Source organism: Poecile atricapillus, chromosome Z, assembly GCF_030490865.1.
Source record: "Poecile atricapillus isolate bPoeAtr1 chromosome Z, bPoeAtr1.hap1, whole genome shotgun sequence".
NCBI classification, from domain to species: Eukaryota; Metazoa; Chordata; class Aves; order Passeriformes; family Paridae; genus Poecile; species Poecile atricapillus.
In genome coordinates, this window is record NC_081289.1 from 137,658,641 (window position 1) to 137,670,360 (window position 11,720).

Consider the following 11,720-nt stretch of genomic DNA (forward strand, 5'->3'; position numbering starts at 1 on the left):
TTGGATGATTTTTCCTTGTTTATTTGAGTCTATTGTCCAGTTGCTGTCAGCAGGGGTGTGGACGTGGGTCAGGCATCTGTCCTCTTCCCTCTGGCAAAAGAGCAGGTGAGAAGTGCTCTTCCAGCATTTCGTGCCCTCTGGAGTCACCTTGGGCAGGGAGACGGGTTTGCTTGCTTGTTTTTCCTAATGGATAATTAACATTGCAGGCAGCAAGTGAACTGGGAGAAAAGAGAAAGTGTGCACACAGCTCAGCCTCTTGGATTGTCCCCCCGGGCCATCTGCTGACCTTGGCATGCAGAGGGTCCTTCCACTGACTCTGGCATTCCTGATGCTCAGTTTTCTGTCGGATGGTGCCCGGTGGATGCCGGAGACTCAGCCCTTCCCCACCACCCTTGTTTACAGGCCAATTAGTGGGTGCCGTGTTTGTTTTGCAGCCAGCAAGTTAGCCACCCCAGCGATTTAACAGCTGCAATTTTCATTTACAGTTCACTTTGAACAGCCAGTTTTATACATGCAGGGTGAAATAATGGTATAATTAACCTAGGAAAATCCATTAAAAGGGTGCGGATGTTCAAAACATGGAGCACACAATTACGAAACCCCATGACTGAGATTACTGCTGAGATCTAATTCCTCTTTACACAGCTCATCCCTACATGGATTTCAGACGAGCAATTTTCTCTGTGAGGCTTTGTCACCAAAAGTTTCATCAATTTTCTAAATTTTACTCTTCTAAGGAAAAAAAAAATCAAAATTGGAAATGAAAAATTAATTAAAATTGTTTGAATTAATGGAGTTCTTGAGACATACCGCATGTTAATAATTTTGGATGCATTGTATGTTAATAGTTTCAAAATGGTTTGTGGCAGTTCAGTTTTCCTTTATGGTTTCTTTTTAACCTTCAATTAGGTCATTTTTTAAAATGAGGAAACCTGCACATTTCTTCCTCCCTTAGAAAAGATGAAAAGTTTTCTCCCATCTTCCAAACCTTTCATTGGAGCCATTTCCCAAGTTAGTTTTTCTAGTTGGTTGTGTCCATAAAAACAAAACAGAAGAGACTTTTCACCCAAATCTGCATTCCCCCACACAAAAGTAATTAAAAATACATTCTCCACTAGTTATCACAGACACTGTTTAATCAGGTGTCCACAGGCTGTTTGTTCCACCAGGCTGTTTGCTCCACTGAGGTGTTTGCACAGGATGGATAATATTCACCAAAGCAGTGCTTTTCATGCTCATCAGGTAGTTTTTCCAGACTGCTCCTTTGGACCCTGCTCATCACTTAGATCAATATTTAAATTCACAAACTTGGCTTTTGCATATCACTTGGGTCCAGAGGGCTGCAGTCCTGCCTTGCTGGGGAGAAGGAGGTGTTGTCCTTGTTTCTGATATAAAAAGTGACAAATTCTCTCTGTTCTGGGGAATATCACTGGGTCTTGGAAATACCAGCCTTTGGGGCAGCTCTTCAGCAGATTTAAATCTGTCCCACTGCCGTAAAGGGAATACTGTTAGTTCTGTTTTGGGTTTGTTCCTAACTGAATCGGACCATTCTGCCTCTGAGTTGAAGGTGAGCTGGCTCACTCTGCCCTGGCTCCTCTGGTAGCCCAGGGCAGTGTCTTTCACAATCCCCCTGTGGACCCCACCAGCAGCTACAACCCCCTGGGGTGCCCCAGCTTCCACACTGGCCACAAGCACAGCTCCAGATGCAGTATCACCCACTGTCTGTCCATCCCATCCCATCCCATCCCATCCCATCCCATCCCATCCCATCCCATCCCATCCCATCCCATCCCATCCCATCCCATCCCATCCCATCCCATCCCATCCCATCCCATCCCATCCCATCCCATCCCATCCCATCCCAGCTACATCTCACCCCCATCTGCCTTGCTGCAGCTGATCCCAGTGAGCTCCACAGCCACGCTGCTCCCTTCCCCTCTGTGCTTGTGTTAATAAATATATTCAGCCACTCAGGGCCAGGGGTGACCTCAGGCTCTCCACTATTAACCTTTCTGCCTGCTGAGAATTGGCCATTTGTTCCTTCCCTTCCCTCCCTGTCTTATCTTGGTTTTAATCCATGCCTTGGCTTTTCCTCTCATCCTGTGGTTACCAGGTTTCCTTAATAGTCTCCTATGAGGGACTTTATCAAAAGCCTTTTGAAAGCCTTAATAAATTATAGGCACGACTCTGCCAGTCCTTGTTATCTTGTTAACCCTTCTGGAGCATTCCCAGCTGGGGTGAGAGAGCAGAGCCCCTGCCTGCCTACATGGGATCATGGCCAGCTCTGCAGAAAGCCTTCAGGGCTCTCTTCAGGAGTCTCCTGCCTGGTTCAAGAGGATGTGGCGTTTATGATGCTGAAACAATTTCCACTTTCACTTCAGGAGGAAGAGCTGCTCTGGGGAACTGAAAATCCACCCATCAATCCCCCTCAGTAAAAAATATGTTGTGCTGTTTGGTGGACTTGGTAGTACTTCATATGATTTCCATTTTAATTTTGACTTTAACTCGTGACTATACATGGACAAGACAATGAAGGTATTTCCGAGCAAAGAAAAGATACTGTACCATGCAGATATTGAAGAAGGTTGTTTCAACATTTTTTTAAAACGTCTTTTTATAAATAATTTTGAAGCAGAAGGAATCCATATGAGTTTTTCTGGTGGAAAAGCCATTTCAGGAGCCTGGAATATTACGGTCTTCCTCAAGCCCCATGGGCCATTCCATCCCTTTGAATTTTAGCTTAGCATACATCACAGATGAAGAAGGCACCTCTGCTGCTGGATGAGAACAGCTCCCAAGCTGGGGGTGCATTCAAGTGAGCTGCACCCCCTTGTGTGTGTGGTAGGACAGTGGCAGGTCACTGCCACATGAAATCAGGAGGAGATCATCCCCAGCCTTAAACCTTCTCCAGGATGATGTGGGGAACGCCCCCTCTCTCCAGCCTGTGTCCCTGCCCTCTGCTCCTTCTGGAATTCAGTACCTGGATTCAAAATGTCTTCTGTGGTTTAACAAGAAGTGCAGGCACCTCCTGCAAGTCCCGGGCTCTGCTCAGATGTGTGTCCCTGCCACAGCAAGCAGCCATCCCTCCCCACCCCACATCACTCCAGCTTTTCAAACCTTTTGGTTGGAGGTCATTGATGGCATATTTAATTCCCCATGGAGCACGCAGTTCAATCTCAGCCATCTCCTCAGCTCTTCTTACCTCTTACCAGCTTTAGGAGTCCAGCTCCATCCTCCTGGAATTTTTCCCTTCCACTTGTACATCAAGCCGTGTCTCGGTCAGAGCAAGTCAATTACTCTTTTGCTGAAATCTCCCGGGTAATTTGAGTGAGACTGGCTCAGCAGGAAGCGGTGTGCTGGCTCTGTCTGTGCCAGGCAGCTTCAACACTGTGTGCCAACTCCAAGGCCATGGCAGAGCCCTGCAGCTGCCCCTGGAGAGACCAGGAGAGCAGGAAAAAGCAGGATGTGATCACCTGTGGGAGTGTGTGTGTCCAGAAAAACTTCCATGCAGTGCACCAGCACCTGACCTGACCCCCATCCTCCCTCAAACTTCTTCTCTACATCCACTGTGTCACAGAATGAGGACAGGGCAGCCAGGAATGGCAGTGTGGGAAATGTAGATGGCACGGATGGGTGAGGGAAGAGCCCTGCTCACAGGGAAGTTCCCCCACCCCCTTGGCTCTCCATCATCAATTAGGTGTTCCCACGAGCAAGGCAGCAGTGGTACCTGCACCTGAATTAGCAGTGCACTGCTGGGCACCAGGCTAATGCCTCTCTCCACCTGCACAGGTCTCTGTGTGCCTTGCTAATCACAAAAAATAGGAGCTCTGCCATGTCTATGGACTTTCATATCCCAGGTAGCCTGTGTGTGAATGCCTAATGCCTGCCTGATTATTGTTCGCCTGGCATTCAATAGTTTGAAAAAATAAAAAGTCCCACAGTTAGAGAACGAGATAGGACTGTTTAATTTCAGGCCATTATCTCCTGGTAATTGCTGGAGGAATTTCATTCTATGCCAGTGCAATGGAAAAAAAAAAAATTATGTTTTTCCCCCTTTTATGGAAAAAAAAAAAAAAAAAAAAAAAAGACAGCCTGCTTTTCTCCAAGGGGTTCAGGGCTTTCAGGCCATGGTTGGAAGCAAGAGCTGTGGCTGCTTTATCAAATTCGCATTTCATTTCCAGCATGCACCCAAGCCGCATGTAAATTATAATGAGAAAAGGGGAAAAAACAAAGAGATAGAGCTCAAGAGATGGGAAATGATAATGAAATCGAATGAACTCAGGGCCTTTGAAGACTAACAGAGCCACAGACAGACAGATATGTACACACTGACAGGGACAGAGACAAGCAAGAGGCTTGCATGAGGAGACAGCAAGAGTAAAAGGCTGATAAAGACAAAATCGGGGATTTGCACCTATGGCGTGCACAAGGACACAACATATGTGTGATCCTGGAAGGATCTCTGCTCCACAAAGACCTTCAAAGCCATGGTTCTGGGGTGTATAGCTCACAAGAGGCTCCTGCTGCCAGTTTTCCCCATGTGTCCCAGTACTGCCATGCTGCTTCAGAAGTCCCAAGGGTGTGTGATGAAACCTAGCATCATTTTCCCCATGGGAAAGGACTCTTTGCAATCTTCAGCTTCACAGCTCTATCTTTCCCAGTGCAGCCAAGCCATGGAGCTCAGCACTTTGGAAGGATGTGCCCACTGCATGATCGGACCTGGGGGTGAGTCCTTCTGGGAGTGAGGAAGGGGAAAATTTCCAGTTAACTCCTGTGCTTTCTTGTCACCTGTGTGAAGGAAAAGAGGCTAAGTCCTCCACTAAGGTCAAGAGTGAGCCTGAGACATGGAAGACAACCAGCCTCACCTGCACAGCTGAGGATGTGGACTTGAGGCTGGAGAATGAAAGCTGTTCTACAGCTGGGTATAAGATAAAGTTGCAGACAACCTTTCACTTCTGCTGGATATTTAGATTTGGGTCACATCTCATAAACAAGAGTTCTGGCAGGGATTTTAGAAGGCTCTGGTGGTATTTGGGCAGGAAAAGGTCTGCTATTCTGGCTGTCACTTTTCAGCTTTGCCTTCAAGCCCTGTAGTGTCAGGGGTGACCAAGTTGCAAGCAGAGGACTGAGACCTGGTAAATGTCACTCTTCCAAGGCCAGCAGGCCAGTGGTACATTAAAGAGCAGTCAGGATCCCACCATCATGAGCAAAGTTTGGAGACCATGTCCCAGCAGCTCCCAAATCAGAGCAGAGAGAGAGACTGGCCCTTCTCCCCATGCATCACACCAGCACCCCAAAGGAACAGCCTCTGCAGCCCAGGAAGGTAAAGGCTGACTGCCCTGGGTGCCACAATCCACCAGGGCCAGAAAGATGCCACAAGGTTCATCATCCTGAGTTTTAGGGAGCTTCAGTTCATGGCTCCCTCCTGGGTCAGTCACTCTGGCAGTTCACCCCTCTCATTGCTGAAAACCTGTGCTATGCTTCTGGGCTCAAAGGGGAAAAGAAAGAAGGAAAGACAAGTTGCCACTACCTAAACCAAAATACCTTAAGAATAGCCAGGCAAATATCAACACTGTCACCAAATCCCAGTGCTGCAAGTCACTCAGCTACCCATGAAAAGCACTTGTGCTTGCTTGAGTAACTTCTGAACCCTCATGATGAATCACACACAACTCATGAGTTATTAGGGATTAATTTAATCATGTATATTTATTGTCATTGAGATTAGGGGAGTAGCTGGCAACCAGCAGCCATTGGGATACCTGCTCCTGGGCATGCTGGGGGTGATGTGGGAGCCCATGGAGGTCAGGATGCTGCTGCCAAGGGCTGAAGATCACAGCAGTTTTGTGTAGTGTGCTCCCAAAATCCCAGGACAAGGCAGACTGTGACTTTCATCAGGCCTCGTGGTGCTCTGCAGATCCTGTGAGCAGCAGACTGGCACCAACAGGATCTAAATTTGCACAAGAGTAATTTGAAAATCCTTCAGAGCTTGCTAACTTCTCTTGGCTCTAACAAAACCAATGCAGGAAAATCAGGATTAAAAAAGAAAAAAAAAAAAAAAAGGAAAAAAAAAAAGGAAAAAGAAGCCAGAGATTGATTCTTACCTCATATCATTAAAAAATAAATTGCTGTAGCGCTATAACATAAAGTAAGAATCAATCTTATTTTTTAACACCAGAAATAACCTAATGAAATACAAGATTGATTCTGAATATGGGCTTCTTGGTGGAGCCCCTGTGGGAATTGATTACAAAATTGAATGTCTCAGAGCTGATAAGATGAATTTGGAATAAATCTTACTTTTAACTACTCCCTTTTTATGCTCATAAAAAAAAAGAAAGATTGATTCCAATCAAAACTTCTTCTAAAAAGTGAGACAGTTTCGATTTGTCGAGGCAGTTTTTCAACAGAACAGCACTGAACTTCAGAGCCAATCTCACCCCTAGTTATGCGTTCCCCAGGGAGGAAAAATACGAGGCACAATATTTCTGATTTACAGCTTGAAATGAGACAGTAATGATCATAATAATCAGGACAAGAAGAAGGAGAGAGCCTCAAGTGGATGGCAGCTCTCTCGACTGATGATGCCAAGGGAGGCAGTGATTTGGAAAGTGAAGGTGGAGAAGCAGCTCCCCCTCCACTGTGCTGCAGGGGACTGCTGAGGACACCTCACTCTGCAGATTCCAGGGTATAACATTGGGTCTGTTTATTCTGCAAAAAAAAGTCCTGCTGGGAGTCCCTCCAGCTTCCCAGGACTGTACCTCCAGCCCTACCCGCATCTCCTGGCTGGCCCACAGTGGCAGTAGCTCCTTGAAGCTTTCTGCATTTGTGGGTAGAAGGCAGCTTTGAGTTTCCAGTCTCAGCTTAGTTACAGCCAGTGCAGTCCCATCACATCACACCATGTCCTAGGAGATGCCTAATTTCCCTCTGGCCAACCTGCCAGTTCACTGGGATGGAGGCCACCCAGTCCCACCAAGCTCAGAGCTCTGGGCTCCCCAAGCTTTGCTTCCAGACTGTCTGTGAAAATTCCTATACCCTCATTTCTAATTACACTTCATGATTTTGCTCCCATGGGCAGCAGCCCTGGCCTTATCAAAAAATGAGGCAAAGTGGTGGTTTGGTCTCAGGGTCCACTCTCTGCTTCCTTTAATCTCTCTACCCCCATTGCTGCTTTACAGGAAGTAGTTCCAGGACTCTTGTTGGGTGGGTAGTTTCTCCTTGTCTCCAGATTCTATTTATTCATGTCCCATTCATGCATGTCTGTTCTACTGTCAATATTTTATTTCAGCTTCAGTCACTCCCTTTCCCACCTGGGCACCTCTGCAAGATGGTGGCTTGCTTCCATCTCTTCCTCCAAATGCTTCTATACCAGGGTGATCTCACAAAGGATTTTTTTTCCCCACTTTTCAGAAGAAATGCCTTTCTGATATCCAACTTATGTCTGTTTTTCAGTTGCTGAATAAAATTCGAAGACCATCTATCTCCTTCTTTTTCTTTCTCTTTCCTTATAGAATCACAGAATCACAGACTGGTTTAGATTGGAAGGGACCCTAAAGATCATGTCTTTCCAATCCCCCTGCCCTGGGAGGGATCAGGTTTTTTAGACTCCCATCCAGCCTGGCCTTAAACACTTCCAGCCATGGGACATCCACAGATTCTCTGGAAAATCTGTTCCCATGCCTCACCACCCTCACAGTAAAGAATTTCTTCGCAATATATAACCTAAACTCACTCTCTGTTTGAAGTCATTCCTCTTGTCCTGTTGAACTGTTCAACAGTTCCTGTTGAAGATTCTTTCTCAAGATCTCCTGTAGCCCTTTTAGGTACTGAAATTTGCTCTAAGATCTCCCCAGAGCCTTCCTTTCTCCAGGCTGAACAATCCCCACTGTCTCAGTCTGTCCTCACAGCAGAGGTGCTCCATCCCTCTGATCATCTTGGTGGCCTCCTCTGTGCTGGCTCCAGCAGGTCCCTGTCCCTCCTGTGCAGGGACCCCAGCTCTGGGTGCTCCAGCTGGGTCTGAGCAGAGCAGAGCAGAGGGGCAGAATCCCCTCCCTCCCCTGCTGCCCACGGGGCTCTGGATGCAGCCCAGGACACGTTTGGATACCACTGGCATACGGCTCAATACGGCTCCTTCCTTTCAATCCTCACAAAAACAACATTTAAAAGGAACATCATCCACAGCATCATCACTTCTGAATTATTTTTTGCCACTAAACACATTTTAGGTGCACTGGGACCGCTCACAGAAACAGTCTGTGTCTGTTTTTCCCACAATTGCACAGCCAGGACCGCTTGGACACAGACCCATCCCTGCAACATGTGAATGTCAGACAATTCCCCTCCTCCTTTGCCTGAATCTCCCACATTCCCAGCAAAAGGCCTCTCCCTTCTCTGGGACCCACACACCAGACCCAGATGGGTGATGAGAGATGAGATGCATTGCTTCTGACATGTGGGGTCCTGGGGAGACAGCAGCCCCAGCGCGACGCTCCAGCTGGGGAGGTGCCACACAGCAGGGCCAGGCGCTCTGCCTGTGAGCAGACACACAGCCCCAGCTGTGCTGAGCACAGGGACTCCCTCCCTGCCACACACCGGGCACACCAGATGTGCTCCTGACGTCCTTGAGTGCTGTGACGCACGAGGAAGGCGAGGGAGCCGCGGGCGCCTGCTTGGTGCTCGCCCCAAGCTCAGGAGAACCTTTGGCGTGTCACCACGGTCTGTGCTGACCATGGAGTCATGGCACAGGTGGGAAGAGGCATTCATCCTCCTTTCCCCCTCCTTGGACACCTGGCTGTGATTTCAAAACCACTGCAGGCTGAATTCATTGCTGAGTACACTCCTGGTTCCTGCAGACTGGGAGGCAGCTCGTAGGTCTAGATGAAGAACAATTTAATTCTCTGATCCCAGAAAAATCTGGTCTGCATTAAAAATAACAAAAAACTCCCTCAAACCCATTGTGTTTAAATAATGTTAAAGATCTGACTGAGAGCATCGAAAGCAAATTCCAAGCCCTAATGAAGAAGGATTGTCTGGCATGGTAATAATAATAAACTCTGCGCACACATGTATGTATGTACGCATATACAGAAAGAGAATCTCATCTGAGGAGCTGAGAGCCCTACAATTAGTGTGATCTCATGGCTGCAGCAGGAAGCACAGCAGGTAAGTGCTCTTGACCTGCACTTCTCAGCTTGGTGAAGGCAGAGGAAAGGGGTGGTCCAGAGGAGAATGGGAAAAGCAAGGTTTGCCTCCCACTCTATCCTTGTCCCAGCTGCAGCCCTGGGCTGGCTGCTGGGCAAGGGGTCTGTTTTTCAGAACCTGTTTGCAGTAGAATCAAGAGGACTCATGGCAGCAAGTGTCTGCCTGGTCCCAGCCCAGCACAGCCATGATGGCCAGACTGGAGAGGCTGTTTTGCAGCCATGGGACACAGATGAGGTACAAGAGGTACCTCTGCCTTGGGGTCAGTCAGAAATGAGAGGTCTATGGCAAACATGCCCATTGACCTCAAAACAGGGAATAAGAGGAGGTGGCGGGAGACTGCATGGAGAGCTAATCCCACACAGATCACCAGGGTTGAACACTCCAGCTCCCAGCCCTTGCTGCAAGGAGCTGTCCTTGTCCCACAGGGCATCCGTGAGATTGTCCTTCCATGCTGTGGGTTTGTTCAGCAGCTTTTTCACTGACTCAGGTGATAACGCTCCCAGCCCTCCCCAGGGAACTCCGTTCAGCAGTTTCTGTCACACTCCTCCACTTCATTATGCTTAACAGATCCTCCTCTGCCTTCCTGTTCATGTCCTTCAGATGCCTATACTCTGATGAGAGGGGAAGGAAGAAAAAAAAAAAGCATCTTCTAGTTCCTACCATGCATGCAGCTTCACAGTGAGAGCTGGAAAAGCAATGCTGATGTACCACAAAGCCACAGGAATATGGAAAGCTTAGTAGGTGCCCAGTCACCACAAGGAAGGGTGTGGGATGGGTGCTGAATTGGCCAGGAATACTGGGAGGTGGGAAAGCATCTCCCTCTGGGGCACTTTTGTGCAGGGCAGTTCCTGAAGGTCAGCAATGAGAAGTCAGAGCCCAGTTTGCACACATTGCAGCTGTAGGTCTTGACAGCAGAGCCCATCCTGGGCCTGCTGGCAGATGTCTGGTCAACCTGGAGCCACATCTCTCAGTCCTTCCTCACTTCTCTGGGCTGAACTCACTTTATAATTATGTGAGGACACTGTCTCCAACAGGATTTTCCTGGAGAAATTGGCAGCCCATGGCTTAGACAGGCGCACTCTTTGGTGGGTAAAAACTAGCCTGCCCCAGAGAGTGGTGGTGAATGGACTTAAATCATCTTGGCTTTGGTGGTTTTCCCCAGGGGTCAGTTCTGGGGCCAGCCCTGTCTGATGTCCTTACTGATGATCTGGATGAGGGAACTGAGAGCACCCTCAGTCAGTTTGAGAATACCAAGTTGGGTGGAGTGTGGATCTTCTGGAGGTCAGGGAGGCTCTGCAGAGGGATCTGCACAGGCTGGATCCATGGGCTGAGGCCGATTGTGTGAGGTTCAACAAGGCCAAGCGCTGGGTCCTGCCCTTGGGTCACAACAACCCCCTGCAGCTCCAGGCTGGGACAGAGTGGCTGGAAAGCTGCTGAGTGGCAAAGGACCTGGAGGTGCTGGTTTTTGGTGGCTGGACATGAGCTGGAGTGTGCCCAGGTGGCCAAGAAGGCAAATAACACCGGGCTTGTGTCAGCAGTAGTGTGGCCAGCAGGACCAGGGCAGTGCTCATCACCCTGTGCTGGGGGCACTGGTGAGGCCATACCTTGAATCTTGTGTTCAGCTTTGTTTCCTCACAGCAAGAAGGACTGTGAGATGCTAGAGCATGTCCAGAGAAGGAAAAGGAGCTGGGGAAGGGTCTGGACTACATCTGATGAAGAGCTGAAGGAGGTGGGGGAGCTCAGCCTGGAGACAAAGCAGGTTCAGGGGGAACCTTATCCCTCTCGACAACTCTCTGACAGGAGGGTGTAGGCAGGTGGGGGTCAGTCCCCTCTGCCATATAACAACAGCTAAGACAGGAGGAAACAGTTTCAAGTTCCACCAGGGGAGCTTTAATTTGGGTGTAAGAAAAAATCCCTCACTGAAAGGGTTATCAAGCACTGGAACAGGCTTGGTGGTGCCACCATGCCTGGAGGTATTTAAAGCACTTGTAGATAGGGCACTGGGAAATATGGACTTGATAATCCTAGAGGTGTTTTCCAGCCTAAATAATTCCATGACTCTGTGATCCCCAAGTGAAAATCTGGACAAACAACTAAGCAAGAAGAGAGATATGTACTCATAGCCACCTCAGATTCTTCTCCCAAGGCCTCCATGGCCCTTTTAATCACCTGGGCTTGCTTATGCTGTGCAATTTGCATGGTAATTATATTTAACAAGAACAGCAATAAGGGAAATAGAAAGTGTAATGTTGTTATCAAGGCATAATTATTCTTGAATAATTCGGTGATTACAGTTTGCTGTGTTTGGAACTAATTGTCACCAGCCCCTTTCAGTGTGGTATACTCCCCCTCACTCCTGCAGCACTAATCTCAGGATGCCTCCAGCCTCTGGCTTCTGGACTTTTCCAGCCACCCAGACTTTTTAGACTCCCAAGTACAATGCTCTGCAGCCCCTAGACTTGCACCTAGCTGAGCAAGCCCATGGAAATGAGTATGAGCATATCCTTCCAGCACCTTTG